The sequence below is a fragment of the Dermochelys coriacea genome, chromosome 16 (genome assembly GCF_009764565.3).
Source record: "Dermochelys coriacea isolate rDerCor1 chromosome 16, rDerCor1.pri.v4, whole genome shotgun sequence".
NCBI classification, from domain to species: domain Eukaryota; kingdom Metazoa; phylum Chordata; order Testudines; family Dermochelyidae; genus Dermochelys; species Dermochelys coriacea.
This window is the reverse complement of record NC_050083.1, coordinates 6,300,461-6,323,478: the sequence shown is the minus strand read 5'-3', so window position 1 is coordinate 6,323,478 and position 23,018 is coordinate 6,300,461. Positions and strand designations below refer to the sequence as shown.

Below are 23,018 nucleotides of genomic sequence, written 5' to 3'. Positions count from 1 at the left end.
GTGATATGATAGAGGTATATAAAATCATGAGTGGTGTGGAGAAAGTGAATAAGGAAAAGTTATTTACTTGTTCCCATAATATAAGAACTAGGGGCCACCAAATGAAATTAATGGACAGCAGGTTTAAAACAAATAAAAGGAAGTTCTTCTTCACACAGCGCACAGTCAACCTATGAAACTCCTTGCCTGAGGAGGTTGTGAAGGCTAGGACTATAACAAGGTTTAAGAGAACTGAATAAATTCATGGCAGTTAAGTCCATTAATGCTATTTGCCAGGATGGATAAGGAATGGTGTCCCTAGCCTCTGTTTGTCAGAGGGGGGCGATGGATGGCAGGAGAGAGATCACTTGATCATTACCTGTTAGGTTCACTCACTCTGGAGCACTCTGGGAAAGTGGCATTGGCCACTGTCAGTAGACGGGATACTGGGCTGGATGGACCTTTGGTCTGACCCATTCTGACCCATGGCCATTCTTATGTTCTCTTCAGGGTTTAAAGGCAGAGCTGATTGGACTCAACAGAAGCTCCTTGTTTCTGTTCAGTGATTACTAGAGCTGAAATCACTGATGAGCAAGTGTAGGGGCCAAGCTTTAGAGCTGGTGTGGGAACAACATTGCAGTGAAAGACAGTGAAGAGGCAGCAGTACAGAGGTTCCCCACTATCCAGTGAAATCCCTAAGAGCTGGGCCTAAGTGGGGAACCTCGGAACATGGCATCTCAGATGGTACTAAGAAAAGGAGTACCGGTGGCACCTTAGAGACTAACAAATTTATTAGAGCATAAGCTTTCGTGAGCTACAGCTCACTTCATCGGAGTGAGCTGTAGCTCACGAAAGCTTATGCTCTAATAAATTTGTTAGTCTCTAAGGTGCCACCGGTACTCCTTTTCTTTTTGCGAATACAGACTAACATGGCTGCTACTCTGAAACCTCAGATGGTACTGAGTCGTAGAGAGGAGCAGCAGCAGAGATGGCAGCGAGTGGACAACAATGGCAGAGATAACAGTGGCAGCAGCCAGGAACTAGCTGCAGAGCAGTTGGAGGCATTGTTCAGTGCACGCCACCCTACACCTCAGAGGTGGTAGGTGGATGCATGTGAATGCACCTCTGCACTCTAGGTGTTTGCTGACCAATGACAGCCAAGTTGGACAACTGTGAGTGGGGTGCCGCAGAGGGAGTAGCGTGTTAAATAGACATACATTTGTCAGACCCTCATACCTCAAGATGGAAAACTGAGGCAAAGGACGCTTCCAAATGCACTATGGGATGGATGTTAACTTACAATTACATGTTTTTGAATTGTGGTTGTGGTGCTCTCCCAAACTAAAGCTTGCAAGTGCGGAAGTATTGCCTATTAAAGGCACCTAATGGTGGTGGTTAGTTTTCTGAGATGACTGAGTGAGGGTTTAAGCCTGTTCTGTTTTGTGTTGTTATAAGAGGAACCCCTAGATTTTGAACCTGACCCTTATTGCTGCCAACTCCACCTGGCAGAAGATTACATGTGCAATGCAATGGAGGATTTCAGAATAACATTTATACTCCCTAATTTTAGCGCACACACATATACACCTCTTTTCCTGCCAATCTTCAGAGAGTTTCCCATATGTAATATGTATCAACTGGATTCTTCAGAATTAGAATGAAAACTGTAGTGTCTCTGTAATATAATTCAGCATCTTTGTGCGTATGCGTATTATACAGTCTTCAGAGACATAAATCAAATACCATTTTTTCCTATGAGATCTGTGGCTCACTCAGTATCCAGATCAGAATCTCAAGAGCTGAATTAAGGTTGCATGGGCAAACTTAAATTTGACGTTTCCTAATTCTGTGCGCTTGATTTTGCAATCTTCCAACAAATCTGTTCCTTCTCCGCATCACAGCCTTCCCTTACTATGGAACTGAAATAAAATAAAATGCCATGGTGTAAGGGCATGGGGGTTACACGAGCAACTCAGTATTTAACAGAAATGAATTTTTGTAATTGTGGGTAGATTTGGCTTTTGTCAACTTTAATTTACACTGTCCCAAATCTGAGATTCTTATTCAAATTTTACTCGGCCAAATACCAGTTCTGTACAAGGGAAGTTTTTTTCTTTTTCTCTCTTGCTCTTTCTTTATATATATTTATATCTATATATATCTATATCTATATATCTATATAAATAAAAAAATATTTTATTTTTTTACTTGGGCACTCCTAAGGCAAACCCCTGTTGAAGAGAATTAAGGAAGGACTGAGTAAAAATTGAATAAGGATCTCAAGATGAGACCCATTGAAAGGACTCTAAATTTAATCATCTCCTTTCTAGAAGAGCTCATGACAAGGAAGTTAAAATGATGGGCTGTGTAATTCTGATTAACCATAATATACACTATTTGAGCAACTTACCCTAGAGGAACCTGAGCTGCCAGTCACACAAAACTAAAATGAATGTGACCAGCCTCCCACCTTTTTCCTGCAGGTTTTCCAGAGACGTGTGGATGGGTCAGTGGATTTTCATCGTAACTGGGATTTGTACAAGAGAGGTTTTGGCAACCAGCTGACAGAATTTTGGTTGGGAAATGACAATATTCACCTGCTGACATCACTTGGTAAAGAAATCATGGATGCAGTTTTTCTTAAAATCTCTTCTGCCCACCCCTCTAATCCCCTTCTTTGCAACATGGCTTATAGTGATCATAAGACTTACAAAAAGAAAAGGAGTACTTGTGGCACCTTAGAGACTAACAAATTTATTAGAGCATAAGCTTTCGTGAGCTACAGCTCACTTCATCGGATGCATTTCCGATGAAGTGAGCTGTAGCTCACGAAAGCTTATGCTCTAATAAATTTGTTAGTCTCTAAGGTGCCACAAGTACTCCTTTTCTTTTTGCCATATTACAGCATCACTCCCTGAGGATTGCTTTCCATGAACTCTAGTAGAGAGAATGGTGGAAACACTTGTCAGATCCTTGCTGGCCAGAAGAGGGCCAACAGGTAGCAAAATATCCAGCTACACTGTGGGATTCCAAATACATCAGGGCACCCAGCCTTTGCTACTCTGCTCAGCTTTGTCTCTGGTTTTGTTCCCTCTCCCTGCCCTTGCCCTTGTTCCTGCTGGTTCACTCCAGCTCCCATTTGACCCTGAGATCCAAAATCCTGTTCTAATCACTGTGACAGAGTCCCATTGGAACCAATGGAGCCAGGACAGAAATACCTGTGTCTTGCTGGCTTGTCACTCAGTCAGTGCTGGTGGAGGCCATAGAGGGATGGATGCTATATATTCTGATCTCCTGCCTGGCTGAAGGGTGTTAGATGTGGATTCTGTTTGCCAGTGGAAAGATGAGAGTGGGGGATGGAAACTGGGTTAGCTAAGGCAGTCCCAGAGTCAGCACAGGCGGTGAGTCAAGCCCAGGTGGGTGAGGGTGCTCACAAATAAACCCAGCATTGTGCAAAGTGATAGAATGTAGTGAATATTTCACTTTGCTCCTGTGTTCCCCAGGAAATAACGAGCTGCGCATTGACCTCGGAGACTTTGAAAACAAGAAATATTTTGCCAAGTACAAGTCATTCAACATATTGGGAGAATCTGAGCAACACAAACTGATTCTAGGGGACATGGTGGCAGGTGATGCAGGTAGGTGCTGTACTTGCTTACAGCAGAGGAAAAACATGCCCATCCAATGGAGACGTAGGACATCCTGCAGCAGAAATAAACCAAATCCTACCCTTTTTAAAACTGGCTCAGGGCTGCAGCATCAAGCTCATAAAATAAAGGGGAAAAACACCCTAAGTTTTAATTTTAACATAGTCTCTGTAAAGCTCTGGTTTCAATTGTCCCTTTAAAGCTCCAGCTTCTCATCATGGAACTGGAGGGGGAGAGTGCTTCCACCTGTCCTCTGAGACCCTCCAGACCACTTCCTATTCCTGTTTAAATACCTGCCCTGTGCGACCAAGTGGGAAAAACCTCATTCCAATCAGCAGGTGCAGGTCCTGCAGGGCAGAACAGGCCCTTGGCCTGATCCAAAAGAAGTAATGAGGGTCCTTGACCCTGTCTCTTCTCTCCCCAAGGTGAGGTGCTCAGGTACTCATGCTGATAAGACCAGGGAACCAGAAGGTGCTCACATATTCTCTGGTCTGTCTGTCCTGTTTCTTTCAGTGCAGTGGGTTACCTTTTGGGTCAGAGCAGATGCACTGACTTACTCCTTGGGTGATGCAATTCCGTGATCAGTGACTATGGTGGAGAGTGTTTTCCCTCCACTGCCCCACCCTGAAGCTGAAGACTTGGTGCATGTCTCTGGCTCAACTTCCTTAGGATTGTGAGGAAACCCAGTAGAGCTGGGTCACTCATCCTCACTTCACTTTCCTCCAGCCAGGCGAATAGGAACTGGTTGCCTCATCTCACAACCCTCCTTTACTTTCCTTCTAGTCTTTCCCTCCTAGTCTTCCCACCCCAAACTTGGCAACGGCTATTAAACACAGTTTCACCCCCGTACCCTCAAGTAGGCCCAGAGCATAATGGCAGCCTCTCTCCTGCACCACTAGGATGCAACATCGGAGGTGATTAAATCCTCAGAATTAACTGGCCCAGGATTAAGGGGAAGGAAACGACAAGCTCAAGTTTAAACCCTGTCTGTGTGTTGTTACAGAGGATTCATTAACCTACCAGAAGAACAGTAAGTTTTCAACCCCAGACCGTGACAATGATCTGGATACGGGTATCTGTGCAAAAAACCTTCCAAGGAGGCTGGTGGTTCAATAGCTGCCATCACTCCCACCTGAATGGGATGTATTTACGAGGAGCCCATAATCGTCCTGGTCATGGTGTGCTCTGGAACAAGGGTATTGGGAACGAATATTCCTACAAGTTCTCTGAAATGAAATTCAGGCCTCTTTCATAGTGTGAGGTAGTGGCTGTGCACCCTCCCCTCCCAGGTGCATTTTGTGGTGAGCACCAGCTTCCTATGGAGGCTTCTCCTGAAATAAAAATGTTTTCTGCTTGGAGAATCTTGTCTGAGTGGGATTTCTTCTTTGTTGTTGAAGAAGGAAAGCTGAGGGTGACACTGGAATTCTAGGTCTCTCCTCACTGTAATACACTCAGTCGCACCTGCCCATTAACAAAGCACTTTCTCTCTAACTAAGAAAAGAGAAGCTTTATCCTTCTCTTCCCTCTCGTGATACATTGAGCAGAAGGAGACGCTAGCTCCTCTCCTGGCTGGCTCCACTGATTTAGCAGAGGCTCATTATGAGCTATGCCATCAATGCACATGACACTTTACAATACAGATCCTATGGATGCCCTGCCCTGAACAGCTTATAATCTAAAGGCAAGGTTTGTGGCTGTCTCTTGTGCAGATGCATGGTGGGGACATACCAAAGCCTGTCACAAACACTGTCCCTGTGCTCAGGGACTGCTCACTCCCTGTGCCCCTGGGAAGGCACATTGCTCCCAAGGGGACAGGGAAAGGTGGGATGGATGCAAGGCCCCCGCTCACCCTCACTCTGAACCAGCTGGGCTGAGCAGGTGGTTGCAGCAACTCTGCATGCTGATGGTCTCAGAAGAGATTGTGCTTCACCCCACTCCCAGGGTGTGGCTGTAAGTAAATCAAGCAATTAGGGCTCAAGTCATCCAGCGGCCAGTGCAAAGCCTGGCACAGGGAAGAGGGGCTGGCTTGTGTTCCCCTCCCCAATCTTGGAACTGTCAGGGGCAATTCAGCCCCCAACTGGAGTCAAGGATGCCCTGAGGCTTGCCCAGCTTGTAGCTAGCTTCTCAAGATTTCTGAGCTTTTGCAGCCAGATTACCCAGGGAGCAGGACCATACAGGGCATACGCCTTCCCAGCCCTGGAATGGGCCTCATCCAAGCCTGGCATGCCCTATATCCTCTCCTGTACCAGGGATTCTTGCAGGGAGCTGGTTGTCTGCTGGCCTAGAGGATCTCCCCCATTACATATCTTCTCCCAGGGGCTGTAGGACTGTTTTGCAGTCTCTTTGCTGGGGTATTGGTGGCTGCAGTTTCAGAACCACTACTGGTCTGTCTCACTCAATCCACATGGAGAGCATAAGAAAAAAATGCATCAGTAATTTAGTTACCAAACGTCGTTAACAGGTGGATATTGTCATTCCCCTGCCAGAATTCTGTCAGCTGGTTCCCAAAATCTCTCCTGTATGAGTTCCAGTCACAGGGAAAAAATCCACTGACCCATCTGCCTGTCTCTGGAAAAACCTGCAGGGAAAAGAGCAGGGCTCAGGTGGAAGGCAGCACAGTGGTCTGGATCCTGAATAGGCAATAAGCACATTACATGTTGTTCAAATCCATTTGTTTCTCATGACTCAGCTCAGCTCCCCATGGCTAATGGTCAGTGTGGTTTGTGGTAGCATAGCCCAGAATTGTGCACCTCCCTGTGCACAGTGATAGAAATTGCCTGTATGACACAATCAGCCTTTACACCCCAACTCTTATAAGGAAGTAATGTAACTAAAACTCTGACCAAAAGTAGCATCCACAGTAATTGCAAGGGAAAAATCTTTGCTAACCTGGAACTTAAATTTAGGGGACTTGGTGGGGGAATCCCTTAGGACACTGGTTTTCTCAAACTATTAATGCTATAAAACTATAACTGCAAAATTAACATTCAAGAAGGCGGAACTGCACAGTTAACATTAGTCACCCTAGACAACATTAGCTCTGGTCCACTTTTCTGCTCTCCCATCATGCTGTGTAGGCAAGGCAAACAGATTTTGATTTGGGTATTTTTGATAAGGTTTTGAAAACATTTTTTCCCCCATTAAAGCCACTCTATTGTCCAAGTTGGACAGTGGAGTCCAGGCTCACTGTGACACACTTGGTAAAAACATATTTTTCAGCTAGCACAGGATGCTACTCCTTCCCTGCTGAGAGAGAGTGCTCCATGGGATCATTCTGCTCAGTGATCTGTACTGGGCTGTTCGCGCTTCTGTGGGTGTAATTAAAGGTATTGGCCCACATCCTCAAAGGTATGTAGGCTCCTAACTTTCACTGATTTGAAGATCAGGGCCGTTAGTTTTAAATTGTAAAGCCCTTGATAGTTTTAATCTGAGTAGGAGTTGGGTAAACTCAGGAGGATTTTAATTTAGACACTGGTCGCAATTGGGGTTTTTTAAATTATATGTGGCCTGTGCACCCTGAACTGTAGATATTTAAGCCAAATTTTAAATTTAAAACTAATTAGATAATATTCCATAGTATGTTTATATATTTAATTTGCTCAGTTCTTCAAGGACAAGTTGTCAGCATGGTGCATGCTATGGTTAATCAGAATATGTGTGAGCATCTTTGCAAAGAGTTTAAAATGTACCCCAAAATTTTGACATCCTTTTCATCAGCTATTTGAGAAGGGAACAGATGATGAAAAGGGTGAAACAGAAAGGCTTTTCCATGACCAGATCTTGAGGTCTTTACTGAGTTTTTACTCAGCCCTTAATAAGGGAAAAATCCCATGGCAGAAAATTGGAGTTTGCCTTAGTAGAAGCTCAAAAAGGCCCTTAAGATTTGATCCAATTAAAGTCACCATTAGCAAGATCCTTCTTAATATAATTGCAAAATAATAATAATAAAAAATCCCTCTGAAACACTGCGTTGCTTGTGTTCCTTTCTTACTCTAAAATTACAGCCATTCACTAAACGACCCAGGAACCACAAACCCAGGAACTGAAGACCAACTTTGATTCGCAGACAGGCTGGTAGAATTTGTGCTGCAGGATGGTCTCATTTGTAGATTTCAGTGTCACAATAAACAAAAAAGGATATCAAATGTTTCATTTGCAAGTAATCACCATGGTGCTGTACATCTTGGATGTGTGAGAACAGCTAGACATCAGAAAATAACAGGTTAATCCATTGCATTGTACACTTTTCACACTGACCCGTCACTTGCCTTCCATCACATTAAACAAATGTTTAATGTAACAGAGAGTAATAGCTAATATACGTCTCTCTGATCCCATCAGGATTGTTCACTCTGAAAGGGGTCGGGAACATGGTAATGGTTGGATTGTGCTGGATGAGACAGCTCAGATACAACATAGCATGATATTTAGTTCTGCCATTCAGCTGAAAGGAGGAAAAGTTGTTTGCAGTGTTGTTTTGTCTGCATTGGTCCCCGGATATTAGAGATACAAGCTGCGTGAAGTAATCCCTTCATTGGACCAACATCTGATGGCAAAAGAAACAGTTTTTGAGCTACACAGAGCTCTTCTTCAGGAGGAAAAGTGTAATTTTAAATAATCTAAATAAAGGTACCAAGCTAAATGCAAGCCCAGGTCTCAGGCCAGCAAGCGGCAATTCCACTAGCTGTCTAGTCCAGTGGTTGTCAGCCTTTCCAGACTACCGTACCCCTCTCAGGCATCTGATAGGGCTTAAGACTCACCTCTCAAAAACTACTTGCTTACAAAATCAGACATAAAAATACAAACGTGTCAAAGCCCACTGTTACTGAAAAAATGCTGACTTGCTCATTTTTACCATATGATTCTAAAATAAATCAATTGGAATATAAATATTGTACTTACCTTTCAGTGTGATACTTGAGCCTGTTTTTTTTTTCACTTGTGAGCCTTGTCTGAAGCCAAAGCCCCAGGCAGTGGGGCTGAAGCCCGAGCTGAAGCATGTAACTTACCTCTGAGGTCCCTTCCAACCCTGGTATTCTATGATGATTCTGTGACACCCACCCCCTCCAAACCATAGGTGGCCAGTGACCTGGCCGCTGGGGGAAGCTAGCCCCCCCACTTGTGTCTGAGGCCCTGCCCTGCCCTCTCTCTTTCTGCTCCCCTCCCCTGCAGGAACCCAGAGCACCCCTGATGTGGTTGCAGAGCCCCAACCCTGGTGCACCGGGTGGCACGATCAGAGTGCTGGGCAGGACCATGCCAGGCTGTTTGGGGATGCACAGCCTCCCCCTGCCTACGATACCCATGCCCCAAACCTTTCCTGTGAAGTATTTACTTTCAGGTTGAGAATCACTGATCTAGGTGAGTTGAGTACCCCCTGGAAGACTTCTGCGTACCCCCCGGGGTACATGTACCCCTGGTTGAGAACCTCTGGTCTATTCAGTCCCCTCTTAAATCTGCAAAAAGAAAAGGAGTACTTGTGGCACCTTAGAGACTAACAAATTTATTAGAGCATAAGCTTTCGTGAGCTACAGCTCACTTCATCGTATGATAACACCCATTGTTTCATGTTCTCTGTGTATATAAATCTCCCCACTGTAGTTTCCACTGAATGTATCAGTATTGTATTTGCTCCAACCCCTCAGACAGAGACAAACACCTACAAGATCTCTATCATGCATTCCTACAACTACAATACCCACCTGCTGAAGTGAAGAAACAGATTGACAGAGCCAGAAGAGTACCCAGAAGTCACCTACTACAGGACAGGCCCAACAAAGAAAATAACAGAACGCCACTAGCCATCACCTTCAGCCCCCAACTAAAACCTCTCCAACGCATCATCAAGGATCTACAACCTATCCTGAAGGATGACCCATCACTCTCACAGATCTTGGGAGACAGGCCAGTCCTTGCTTACAGACAGCCCCCCAATCTGAAGCAAATACTCACCAGCAACCACACACCACACAACAGAACCACTAACCCAGGAACCTATCCTTGCAACAAAGCCCGTTGCCAACTCTGTCCACATATCTATTCAGGGGATACCATCATAGGGCCTAATCACATCAGCCACACTATCAGAAGCTCGTTCACCTGCACATCTACCAATGTGATCTATGCCATCATGTGCCAGCAATGCCCCTCTGCCATGTACATTGGCCAAACTGGACAGTCTCTACGTAAAAGAATGAATGGACACAAATCAGACGTCAAGAATTATAACATTCAAAAACCAGTTGGAGAACACTTCAATCTCTATGGTCACTCGATCACAGACCTAAGAGTGGCTATCCTTCAACAAAAAAGCTTCAAAAACAGACTCCAACGAGAGACTGCTGAATTGGAATTAATTTGCAAACTGGATACAATTAACTTAGGCTTGAATAGAGACTGGGAATGGATGAGTCATTACACAAAGTAAAACTATTTCCCCTTTGTATTTCCCTGACAAAGGAGGTGCTGTCGTCATCATGAATAGGTCGGAGTATGAACAAGAGGCTACTAGGCAGCTCTCCAACACCACTTTCTACAAGCCATTACCCTCTGATCCCACTGAGAGTTACCAAAAGAAACTACAGCATTTGCTCAAGAAACTCCCTGAAAAAGCACAAGAACAAATCCGCACAGACACACCCCTAGAACCCCGACCTGGGGTATTCTATCTGCTACCCAATATCCATAAACCTGGAAATCCTGGACGCCCCATCATCTCAGGCATTGGCACCCTGACAGCAGGATTGTCTGGCTATGTAGACTCCCTCCTCAGGCCCTTCGTTACCAGCACTCCCAGCTATCTTCGAGACACCACTGACTTCCTGAGGAAACTACAGTCCATTGGTGATCTTCCTAAAAACACCATCCTAGCCACTATGGATGTAGAAGCCCTCTACACCAACATTCCACACAAAGATGGACTACAAGCCATCAGGAACAGTATCCCCGATAATGCCATGGCTAACCTGGTGGCTGAACTTTGTGACTTTGTCCTCACCCATAACTATTTCACATTTGGTGACAATGTATACCTTCAAATCAGCGGCACTGCGATGGGTACCCGCATGGCCCCACAGTATACCAACATTTTTATGGCTGACTTAGAACAACGCTTCCTCAACTCTCGTCCCCTAATGCCCCTACTCTACTTGCGCTACATTGATGACATCTTGATCATCTGGACCCATGGAAAAGAAGCTCTTGAGGAATTCCACCATGATTTCAACAATTTCCATCCCACCATCAACCTCAGTCTGGACCAATCCACACAAGAGATCCACTTCCTGGACACTACGGTGCTAATAAGCGATGGTCACATAAACACCACCCTATATCGGAAACCTGCTGACCGCTATTCCTACCTACATGCCTCTAGCTTTCATCCAGATCATACCACTCGATCCATTGTCTACAGCCAAGCGCTACGATATAACCGCATTTGCTCCAACCCCTCAGACAGAGACAAACACCTACAAGATCTCTATCATGCATTCCTACAACTACAATACCCACCTGCTGAAGTGAAGAAACAGATTGACAGAGCCAGAAGAGTACCCAGAAGTCACCTACTACAGGACAGGCCCAACAAAGAAAACAACAGAACGCCACTAGCCATCACCTTCAGCCCCCAACTAAAACCTCTCCAACGCATCATCAAGGATCTACAACCTATCCTGAAGGACGACCCATCACTCTCACAGATCTTGGGAGACAGACCAGTCCTTGCTTACAGACAGCCCCCCAATCTGAAGCAAATACTCACCAGCAACCACACACCACACAACAGAACCACTAACCCAGGAACCTATCCTTGCAACAAAGCCCGTTGCCAACTCTGTCCACATATCTATTCAGGGGATACCATCATAGGGCCTAATCACATCAGCCACTATCAGAGGCTCCTTCACCTGCGCATCTACCAATGTGATCTATGCCATCATGTGCCAGCAATGCCCCTCTGCCATGTACATTGGCCAAACTGGACAGTCTCTACGTAAAAGAATGAATGGACACAAATCAGACGTCAAGAATTATAACATTCAAAAACCAGTCGGAGAACACTTCAATCTCTCTGGTCACTCGATCACAGACCTAAGAGTGGCTATCCTTCAACAAAAAAGCTTCAAAAACAGACTCCAACGAGAGACTGCTGAATTGGAATTAATTTGCAAACTGGATACAATTAAGTTAGGCTTGAATAGAGACTGGGAATGGATGAGTCATTACACAAAGTAAAACTATTTCCCCATGGTATTTCTCCCTCCCACCCCACCTCCCATTGTTCCTCTGATATTCTTGTTAACTGCTGGAATTAGCCTACCTTGCTTGTCACCATGAAAGGTTTTCCTCCTTTCCCCCCCCCCCCCCGCTGGTGATGGCTTATCTTAAGTGATCACTCTCCTTACAGTGTGTATGATAAACCCATTGTTTCATGTTCTCTGTGTGTGTGTATATAAATCTCTCCTCTGTTTTTTCCACCAAATGCATCCGATGAAGTGAGCTGTAGCTCACGAAAGCTTATGCTCTAATAAATTTGTTAGTCTCTAAGGTGCCACAAGTACTCCTTTTCTTATTTCCCCATGGTATTTCTCCCCCCAACCCACCCCCCACTGTACCTCTGATATTCTTGTTAACTGCTGGAATTAGCCTACCTTGCTTGTCACCATGAAAGGTTTTCCTCCTTTCCCCCCCCCCCCCGCCCACCCGCTGCTAGTGATGGCTTATCTTAAGTGATCACTCTCCTTACAGTGTGTATGATAAACCCATTGTTTCATGTTCTCTGTGTGTGTGTATATAAATCTCTCCTCTGTTTTTTCCACCAAATGCATCCGATGAAGTGAGCTGTAGCTCACGAAAGCTTATGCTCTAATAAATTTGTTAGTCTCTAAGGTGCCACAAGTACTCCTTTTCTTTTTGCGAATACAGACTAACACGGCTGCTACTCTGAAACCTCTTAAATATGATTCACCATCCATATCACCAAGGAGAGCATACAGGTATGAAACACATTGATATCCATGTGGCTTAACTAGTTTTGCCAAGTTATAGAAATGGGACAAAACTGGATCCCAAAACTTCTCTCACACACACAAAGGCCTGGACATATTTCTTAATCACAGCCCTAAGTTGGGCAGGAGACACAGCATTTCAACTGCTTTTCTGACTTTATCCAGCTGTCCCACCATCCTCATAGCCAATGCCGCAATGTCGTGGCAGCCAAGATGGGGTAGACAAGTTCCCTCTGGCTATCATATTGGGTCACCTCTATAATGGTGCCACCTGCGAGCCACGGCATTTAGACTCTTGCTAGCAACATTGTGTCCTGGCCCACCTGGTGACCACCTGTGACCTGTGGTGATGGGAACAGGCAGCTCTGACCAGGTAGCTGCTGTAGAAGGGTTTAGGCAGCTTCTTGAGGAGACATTGCTGAGCTGGAAGATGTGGGGTAAGAAGCGAGGGCAAGACAGCCCACCCCATGTGCAGGGGTAGGGGAAGTTCACTCCTTCTCCTTCTTTTCTGTCAGCCAGCGTTCACATCCATCCATCCACAGGCTCTTTCCGAGGCCCCCAAAAGGGAGTGATGGGTGGAATCACCAGATCTTATTATTTTATCCCTCAACTAGGCCTAGTTTCTGACACACCAGTTTTGGTTCATTGATTTCCAGTCCTGCATGTCCCCCGTTTACTAGGTATAATTTTAACATAGTCCTTGAATTATATTAGTAGCCCTTTTGGTTTAGTCTAATTTAGATATTTTTGACTGCCTTTTGCACCATTTCCAATTAACATTTGTTATTATAGATTATTATGACATTTTATGAACTTGTATGTACTTTCTTACACTTCAGCTCACAATTCAGGTAAATTTGTAGGCCTGGTTATTACAAAATGTCCTTTAGTAACATGAATATGAAGTTTGTCTCAGAGCCAAACCCCAGAATTAACCAGCACTAAATTTTGTGTGGGTGGTGGGGGAGGAGGTTTGAAATGTAGAACTGAATTTTGTAGCTTGAGCCCATTTCTAAGTATTAATCAAATGCATTAGGGTATTTCAAAGAGAAGAATCCAGCGACCATGTTATAAAATCTCCATCCAACCTGTGTAGAGGATTAGCCATAAAGAATGGTCCCTTCTTCCTCTGGATGGGACCTCCAAGTCGTTGACAGAATGACATTGGTTTGAAACCTGAGAAAGAGGCTACATTTTGGAGTTTTTTAAACTGCCTTTGTATTGGGCTCCCCCCCACACACACATCCCTTATTGCCACAGAAGACAATGGGAGGTGAAGGAGCTTAGAATCATAGAATATCAGGGTTGGAAGGGACCTCAGGAGGTCATCTAGTCCAACCCCCTGCTCAAAGCAGGACCAATCTCCAACTAAATCATCCCAGCCAGGGCTTTGTCAAGCCTGACCTTAAAAACCACAAAGGCAGGAGATTCCACCACTTCCCAAGCTAACGCATTCCAGTGCTTCACCACCCTCCCAGCAAAAAAGTTTTCCTAATATCCAACCTAAATCTCCCGCACTGCAACTTGAGACCATTATTCCTTGTTCTGTCATCTGCTACCACTGAGAACAGTCTAGATCCATCCTCTTTGGAACCCCCTTTCAGGTAGTTGAAAGCAGCTATCAAATTCCCCCTCATTCTTCTCTTCCGCAGACTAAACAATCCCAGTTCCCTCAGCCTCTCCTTATAAATCATGTGTTCCAGTCCCCTAATCATTTTTTTTGCCCTCCGCTGGATGCTTTCCAATTTTTTCACATCCTTCTTGTAGTGTGGGGCCCAAAACTGGACACAGTACTCCAGATGAGGCCTCACCGATGTCGAATAGAGGGGAACGATCACATCCCTCGATCTGCTAGCAATGCCCCTACTTATACAGCCCAAAATGCCATTGGCCTTCTTGGCAACAAGGGCACACTGTTGACTCATATCCAGCTTCTCCTCCACTGTAATCCCCAGGTCCTTTTCTGCAGAACTGCCGCTTAGCCAGTTGGTCCCCAGCCTGTAGCGGTGTATAGGATTCTTCCATCCTAAGTGCAGGACTCTGCACTTGTCCTTGTTGAACCTCATCAGATTTCTTTTGGCCCAATCCTCTAATTTGTCTAGGTCCCTCTATATCCTATCCCTACTCTCCAGTGTATCTACCTCTCTTCCCAGTTTGGTGTCATCTGCAAACTTGCTGAGAGTGCAATCCACGCCATCCTCCAGATCATTAATGAAGATATTGAACAAAACCGGCCGCAAGACCGACCCTTGGGGCACTCCGCTTGATACCGACTGCCAACTAGACATGGATCCATTGATCGCTACCCGTTTTGCCGACAATCTAGCCAGCTTTCTATCAACCTTATAGTCCACTCATCCAGCTTATTGCCTAGAAGAACTGGGCCCCAAAACCATATCAGGGCAGGTCTAAGATAGTCAGCTGTTTTGAAATGGAAAGGTTAAACAGGACTCAGTTAACGCAAACTTGGTCCTTTCTCTCTATTTCATAGCTCCTGTGGGTTGTCTTACAAATCAAGGCGAGGGAAACCAAGTGGAAACCCTAACTGTATCTTCTTTAACTATTTAAATGATTAGCTTCATTTTTTTAAACATCTCCTTTCATAATTTCCACTTCCTTCTATAGCTAAACTGCTGGTCTCTTTCTAACTTGGCTTTTTTTCTTTCTTTGCCTCTGAAACATTTTGTCTGAGATAAATAGACAGAACTATTAAACTGCAGGACTGAACAGTTGTTTAGAAACAACACATGGCTGTGCTTGTGCTCTCATTTCAGTGCCTTTGTGTTCCTTTACCTGCACAGAGGTGCTGGCGGACCTGCTGTGTAAAAAGGCTGAGTATTTGCTCTACTGGGAGGGGACATGGACCTTACCTCAGGGCAGACCCACAAGGCAAGGGGCATGAAAATTTCCTTCACTGCTGTCAAAGAAGTTCTGTCCTTGCTAGTGGGACTGGATGATGGGGGGGGGCAGTTAGATACCCCTGCTGCTAATGACAATGGGCTGACTCCTGCTTGCCTTACCCAAAGGAATACTCCCAGCAGCAAAGTCACTCACAGGAGTCAGGCAGGCAGGATTTGGCCCAACTGCAAAGAACAGATGATCCAGCTTCAAAGGCCGTGGGAGCCCATTTTAGGAAAGGTTGTATTCGAATTTTCAGTGTGATGCTGAAAAATTAATTCCCACAAAGACACTTAAATTGTAGTGACATTGTTTTTCAGTGGTAGGCATGGTTTCTGGAACAAATACATGAAAAGGCTGTGCATGTAAAACACAATTATGCTTTTTCTGGTGTGGACATATACAAAAATAATCAGTGTAGGGCCCGAGCCTGAGGAAAGTTCATTGTCATAAGAAGTTGCCTTTGGCTCAGTAACAGTGGCTTCAGACACAGTATAATTTACTGCTTTAAATGCCCCTTTTGCTCAGGCCCGAGGAACTGCAAGGAGCTGTTGGCCAGAGGGAACACCCTGAGCGGCTGGTACGCCATCTACCCCCGTGACTGTAACGCCATGACTGTGCTGTGTGACATGGACACAGACGGAGGAGGATGGACTGTAAGTGAGAACAGAGCGTAGTGAGCCTCACCAGGAGCCCTTGTGTAGAACAAGTGTGTGTGTTTCAGGATGGCAATTAGCTCTTGCCTAGTTTTTCATCTGCACATGTATAGTCTGAGCCAATGAGATGATGCACATGCTTGAAGTTCAGCATGTGCTTAAGTGCTCTGCTGGGTCAGGGCCATCGCCGCTCTGAGAGAACCATTTCTTCAGTGCACAGCTGCTGCCTACAGGATCTAACTATGCAAGCATTACAGGGGCTGCAGAGTTCTTCTCTCCTGACCAGGGCCTGTGAAGAGCTGTTAATTCTTCACTTCCCTCCAGGCAACCTTAGGAGAAGGCATCAAGGATCCCCTGAGGAGCAGGCAGCTCTGGGGGGTCTCTTCCACTCCCAGAGGAGGGCAGGCGCTCAGATCTCAGTGCCAGGCTTTTGTCACCATGAGTGTAGAGGCCACAGGTCAGCTCTCCACTGGCTAGTCCAGAGAGAGTTAGCAGAGCTCTGTTAACAGCAACGTTCAACTACTTGTTTGAATGACCCAGAGAGAGCTGCAGTTTTCAGTACGTTCGATTCAGTTCCCATCCCTGACAGGCTGGTGTGGATCGGAGCCAACTCGCACCCCTAACATTACTGCAGTGCGGGACGCAGGCCCCTGAAATGAGGGATGCAATCCGATCATCGACCCCCCCCCCCATTGTGCCTCTTTCAATATCCCCTTTCTCCCAAAAGCTTCTCTGATCTCCTTCCAATTCCACCAAATATTCCTTCATTTCTCTCACAGCTTCCATCTTTCTCTCCCTCGTCCTCAACACCCCTCACTCCTCCTTGCACTGTCTGTGTTCCACACTGCAGAGCTGATAGGTGTGGGGAAAGCCTAGGGGGTGGGCCCTCACCCCTGCACATGGGGTGGGCTGTCTTGCCATCGCTTCTTACCCCACATCTTCCAGCTCAGCAATGTCTCCTCAAGAAGCTGCCTAAACCCTTCTACAGCAGCTACCTGGTCAGAGCTGCCTGTTCCCATCACCACAGGTCACAGGTGGTCACCAGGTGGGCCAGGACACAATGTTGCCAGCAAGAGTCTAAATGCCGTGGCTCGCAGGTGGCACCATTATAGAGGTGACCCAATGTGAACTTGTCTACCCCATCTTGGCTGCCGCGACATTGCGGCATTGGCTATGAGGATGGTGGGACAGCTGGATAAAGTCAGAAAAGCAGCTGAAATGCTGCGTCTCCTGCCCAATTTAGGGCTGTGATTAAGAAATATGTCCAGGCTTTTGTGTGTGAGAGAGAGGTTTTGGGATCCAGTTTTGTCCCATTTCTATAACTTGGTAAAACTAGTTAAGCCGCATGGATATCAATGTGTTTCATACCTGTATGCTCTCCTTGGTGATATGGATGGTGAATCAGATTTAAGAGGGGACTGAATAGACCAGAGATTCTCATCCAGGGGTACATGTACTCCAGGGGGTACGCAGAGGTCTTCTAGGGGGTACTCAACTCACCTAGATCAGTGTTTCTCAACCTGAAAGTAAATACTTCACAGGAAAGGTTTGGGGCATGGGTATCGTAGGGCAGAGGGAGGCTGTGCATCCCCAAACAGCCTGGCATAGTCCCACCCAGCACCCTGATCGTGCCACCCGGTGCACCAGGGTTGGGGCTCTGCAGCCACATCAGGGGTGCTCTGGGTTCCTGCAGGGGAGGGAAGCAGAAAGGGAGAGGGCAGGGTGGGGCCTCAGACACAAGTGGGGGGGCTAGCCTCCCCAACGGCCAGGTCACTGGCCACCTATGGTGTGGAGAGGGGGGGGTGAGAGAATCATCATAGAATACCAGGGTTGGAAGGGACCTCAGAGGGTTATCTAGTCTAACCCCCTGCTCAAAGCAGGACCAATCCCCAATTTTTGCCCCAGATCCCTAAATGGCCCCATCAAGGATTGAACTCACAACCCTGGGTTTAGCAGGTTAATGCTCAAACCACTGAGCTATCCCTCCCCCACAAGTGCAGGGCCTGCATGAGGGCTGGTAAACAGGCAAGCAATATGCAATTGTCTGGGGCCCTACACCACTGGGGCCCCCGCAAAGCTAAGTTACATGCTTCAGGTCGGGCTTCAGCCCCACTGCCTGAGGCTTTGGCTTCAGACAAGGCTCACAAGTGAAAAAAAAAAACAGGCTCAAGTATCACACTGAAAGGTAAGTACAATATTTATATTCCAATTGATTTTTTTTAGAATCATATGGCAAAAATGAGCAAGTCAGCATTATTTCAGTAACAGTGGGCTTTGACACGTTTGTATTTTTATGTCTGATTTTGTAAGCAAGTAGTTTTTGAGAGGTGAGTCTTAAGCCCTATCAGACGCCTGAGAGGGGTATGGTAGTCTGGAAAGGCTGACAACCACTGGACTAGACAGCTAGTGGAATTGCTGCTTGCTGGCCTGAGACCTGGGCTTGCATTTAGCTTGGTACCTTTATTTAGATTATTTAAAATTACACTTTTCCTCCTGAAGAAGAGCTCTGTGTAGCTCAAAAACTGTTTCTTTTGCCATCAGATGTTGGTCCAATGAAGGGATTACTTCACGCAGCTTGTATCTCTAATATCCGGGGACCAATGCAGACAAAACAACACTGCAAACAACTTTTCCTCCTTTCAGCTGAATGGCAGAACTAAATATCATGCTATGTTGTATCTGAGCTGTCTCATCCAGCACAATCCAACCATTACCATGTTCCCGACCCCTTTCAGAGTGAACAATCCTGATGGGATCAGAGAGACGTATATTAGCTATTACTCTCTGTTACATTAAACATTTGTTTAATGTGATGGAAGGCAAGAGACGGGTCAGTGTGAAAAGTGTTCAATGCAATGGATTAACCTGTTATTTTCTGATGTCTAGCTGTTCTCACACATCTAAGATGTACAGCACCATGGTGATTACTTTGAAGGATCTTGCTAATGGTGACTTTAATTGGATCAAATCTTAAGGGCCTTATTGAGCTTCTACTAAGGCAAACTCCAATTTTCTGCCATGGGATTTTTCCCTTATTAAGGGCTGAGTAAAAACTCAGTAAAGACCTCAAGATCTGGTCATGGAAAAGCCTTTCTGTTTCACCCTTTTCATCATCTGTTCCCTTCTCAAATAGCTGATGAAAAGGATGTCAAAATTTTGGGGTACATTTTAAACTCTTTGCAAAGATGCTCACACATATTCTGATTAACCATAGCATGCACCATGCTGACAACTTGTCCTTGAAGAACTGAGCAGCTATTCACATACAACTAAAATGAACACGGCCATCTTTTCACCTAAGGTTCTCTAATTTCCTGGCAGGTTTTCCAAAGACGGGTGGATGGTTAAGTGGATTTTTCCATGACTGGGACTCATACAAGAGAGGTTTTGGCAACCAGCAGATGGAATTCTGGCTGGGGAACAACAACATTCCCCTGCTACCATCTCATGGTAAGAAATCACAGATATAATTTAAAATATATATAATCACCATGCCCTCCGTTTCCTTGGTAACATGGCACAGCAAGATGATAATGTGGTAGCTTTATGTAGCACTTTTCATCTGTAGATCTCAAAGTGCTTTACAAGGGAGGGTAAGTATTATTAATCCCACTTGGTGAATGGGGATTTGAGGGAAGCAGAGATGAGGTCGATAGAAGAACCGTGATGAGGACCATATCTAAATTCAAGTTGTGCATCCTGTCCACTCGACGATGCTGGTACACACCCAGCTGTAGTGAAACTGCTCCCAGACTCACCACTGGCTGCTCCTGACACACACAAGCCTGCAAGGAAAAGTTTCTGAGAGAGATTACACTGGAGCTCTTTGGGCTCCGGTCAAGGCTAGCTCGCCTTAAAGAGCATTAAGTGAACAGATCTGGAGATGTACCAGTCCTTGTTCCAGTGTGTAGGACAGAATATCTGTTGAAACATCAGAGCTAAGACAGGAGCTAAAATTGTCCCTTGCTGCTTTGTCAGTGGATTGGGTCTGGCAGAGGCCATAGAGAGATGGATGCTATAGATTCTGGTCACTTAGCTGGAGCGCAGATGTTAGTTGTGACCGCTGTTTGCTAATGGACAAGAGACATAGGGGTATGAAACTAGGTTATTAAAGGCATCCCAAACTGAGCATACGGGGATAGGCTGGTGGATGAATGATGTAATAAACCCAGATGCTGAAAAATGTTAGCAGATCCCATGGAATAGCTGATATTCTTCCTGTTTTTAACAGGAAGTAATGAGCGGCGTGTCGACCTCATGGATTCTGAAACCGAGAAGTAATTTGCCAAGTACAAATCATTCCAAATTTTAGGAGAATTTGAGAACTATAAACTGATTCTAGGAGACTTTCTCAAGGGCACAGCAGGTAGGTGCTCAGCGGGTTTTACTGTGATCACAGCTAAGAAGGAATAGCAAATTCAGCTGAAATGTGCTGAAGTCTGGGCCAGGAGCAAAGTAAATTCCGCCCTGTCTGCACATTCTGAATTTAGTCACTTAGAGAAGCACATGCTCAGGTTCAGATACAACACCTGAAAGCCCTGTCCCAGGCCCCTATTGGGAAGATGCCACCTTATGTACCAGTGGGTTAACAAACAGGATTCCTGGGCATCCCTCACACACATTGAGAACATGCTCTGAAATCTTCGACAGCTGGGTTCATTTGGGGGCAGTGAAATGCATTGGTGAGGATTCTCCAAAAGCAAGAGGAAGAGCATCATCTCCTCTTCCTCTCCCAGCGGGATGGAGCAGCTTCTCAGCTCTATCCCTCTGATTACCCTGTGGGGTAATGAGCACCTCCTGTCTCTCTCCTTCCTAGCAGTTCTCCCGTGAAGACAGGGAGGGAACATCATCCCTTGGAACATGGCTCCCAGTTTCACTCATCGCTGAGGACCCATGACACTGGCCCCAATCACAGAAGTGCTCTTAGATCAAACCCACAGAACAGGAAGTACATCCTGTAGTCATTGCTGTGCTAGCTTTGCTTGGGCCCAGGGTCAAACATGAATCCGTAGTGGTGGGTTTTGATTCTGCCAAGAGCCACGGACCTAGACTGGCTTTAGGTTTCTATATTTTCCATCTGTCACCAGCCCCAAAGCCAAATCCCTCAGCTCTTACCCAGGCCAAAGTGTCAGGTCACACTGAGATCAATAAGATTTTCGGTGAAAGAGGTCTGAGTACAAAGCTCAGGAACAAGGCCTCTGTTTAGAGGGGTTTGAAAGTTTTAGCCCACTTTTGGCTTAAAATGTGGTCCAAAAATATCCCTTGGATCTGAACAACCAAAACTTTGGGGGTAGTTTGGAACTGGACTTTGTAGCTGGTCTACAAAGGGATGAACCAAAATCCCTGATCCAAACTGCCTGAACTTGGGAAACATTTGGATTTGAAGCCAAAGTTTGTGATTTGTGCCATCCTGGTTCTGCCCCTAACTGTAAAGCTTAGGGGTAGTTTTCAGGGTCCAGATATTTGAGCATAAACCCCCAGTGTAAGCAAGACCGAATGTGTCATTCTCAGAGCACTGTTATAAAAAGTTTCCTCTTCCTCCCCATTCCTGAGAGGCCTCCAGAGTGAAACAGCAGCCTCCCCCCCTGTACTGTGAGGACTTAGGGGTGCCCACAAGGGGAGAGATCATTCCCCACACTGGAAGGCCAGGCCCTGCATTTGGGAGACTGAACTACAGGGAGGGAGGCAGTGTGGGCTAGTGGATCAAGCACTCTGTTGGGACTTGGGACAACAGAGTTCTATTCCTGGCTCTGCCTCTGGTCTCCTGGGTGATCTTGCACAAGTCACTTCCCCTTCCTGTGCTTCAGTTTCCCTATCCATAAAATCAGGATAATGTAACTCTCTATGAGAGCTAGTTATTATTGTATTACAACTTGGGAGAAAGCTACATCTCTTTGTTACAGGTGATGCCTTAACCTACCAAAGGAACATGATGTTTTCAACCAAAGACCGCAACAATGGTCTGAATTCAGTTCACTGTACTGAGTCCTAAGTGGGGGCCTGATGGTTCAATGACCGCCTGCAGTCCAACTTGAACGGGAGATATTTTCCGGGAGAACATGATAACCCTCATCACAGTGTGTTCTGGAGCATAGGGAAAGGGAACCAATATTCCCTGAAACGCTCTGAAATAAAATTCAGGCCTGTTTAGCAGGGTTAAGGGACAGCTGCATGTCCTTGTCTCGCAGGAATCATTCTGCAGCTGTGTCTGGAAGTTCCTGCTGGAAATAAAGCTATTCCCCAACAGTAAACTTTGTTTAAGTGGGATTTGTTCTTTGTAGCGGAGACAGAGATCTTGTGTTGTCCCTCAGTCTCCTGTTCTCTGGTCCCTGAACAAAGAAGCATCCTGGAATATTCACCGGAATGAATGTTGCAGATCTGTTTTAATCATCCACACACTCCCTTTTAGTCCTTTTCCCCAAACACACACACACACCAGTTGAGGTCTGTTTGTGGGAAGCAAAAGTGTGGTGACTCCTCAAGTCTGTATTTGCTCCAGTGTTTAGTATTTCCAAGGTTCGTGCTCACATGGCCACTAAGGGAGCTCTGCTGTGGATTGGGAGATGCGAGGAGGAAGATTTTTGACAGACGAGCAAAAGATTCTCACTATTACAGTGCAGAATCTTTGCTACAGACACTGCGGCATGTAGCTTAGAATTTATGAAGGGAGTTACACTGGAGCTGAGCTAAGAGGCATGTGGCTTCTGGCAGAGAAGCAGAACACCCTAGAAGGTAGGACAGCAGGGCTGCCTCTCCCAGCCATAACACCACGTAGGAGGCATATGTCAGAAATTATTCTCCTTCTGGCACCCTGGCTCCACCTGTAAATGGCG

At 45.8% G+C, this 23,018-nt stretch overlaps 2 pseudogenes; both read left to right on the top strand.

The window, feature by feature from the left end:
- LOC119844330 overlaps positions 1-4,990 on the top strand; it is a 47,461-nt pseudogene extending 42,471 nt beyond the window's left edge.
- Positions 4,991-12,827: 7,837 nt separating this feature from the next.
- On the top strand, positions 12,828-22,336 carry LOC119844329 (annotated as a pseudogene).
- The last annotated feature ends 682 nt before the right edge of the window (positions 22,337-23,018 follow it).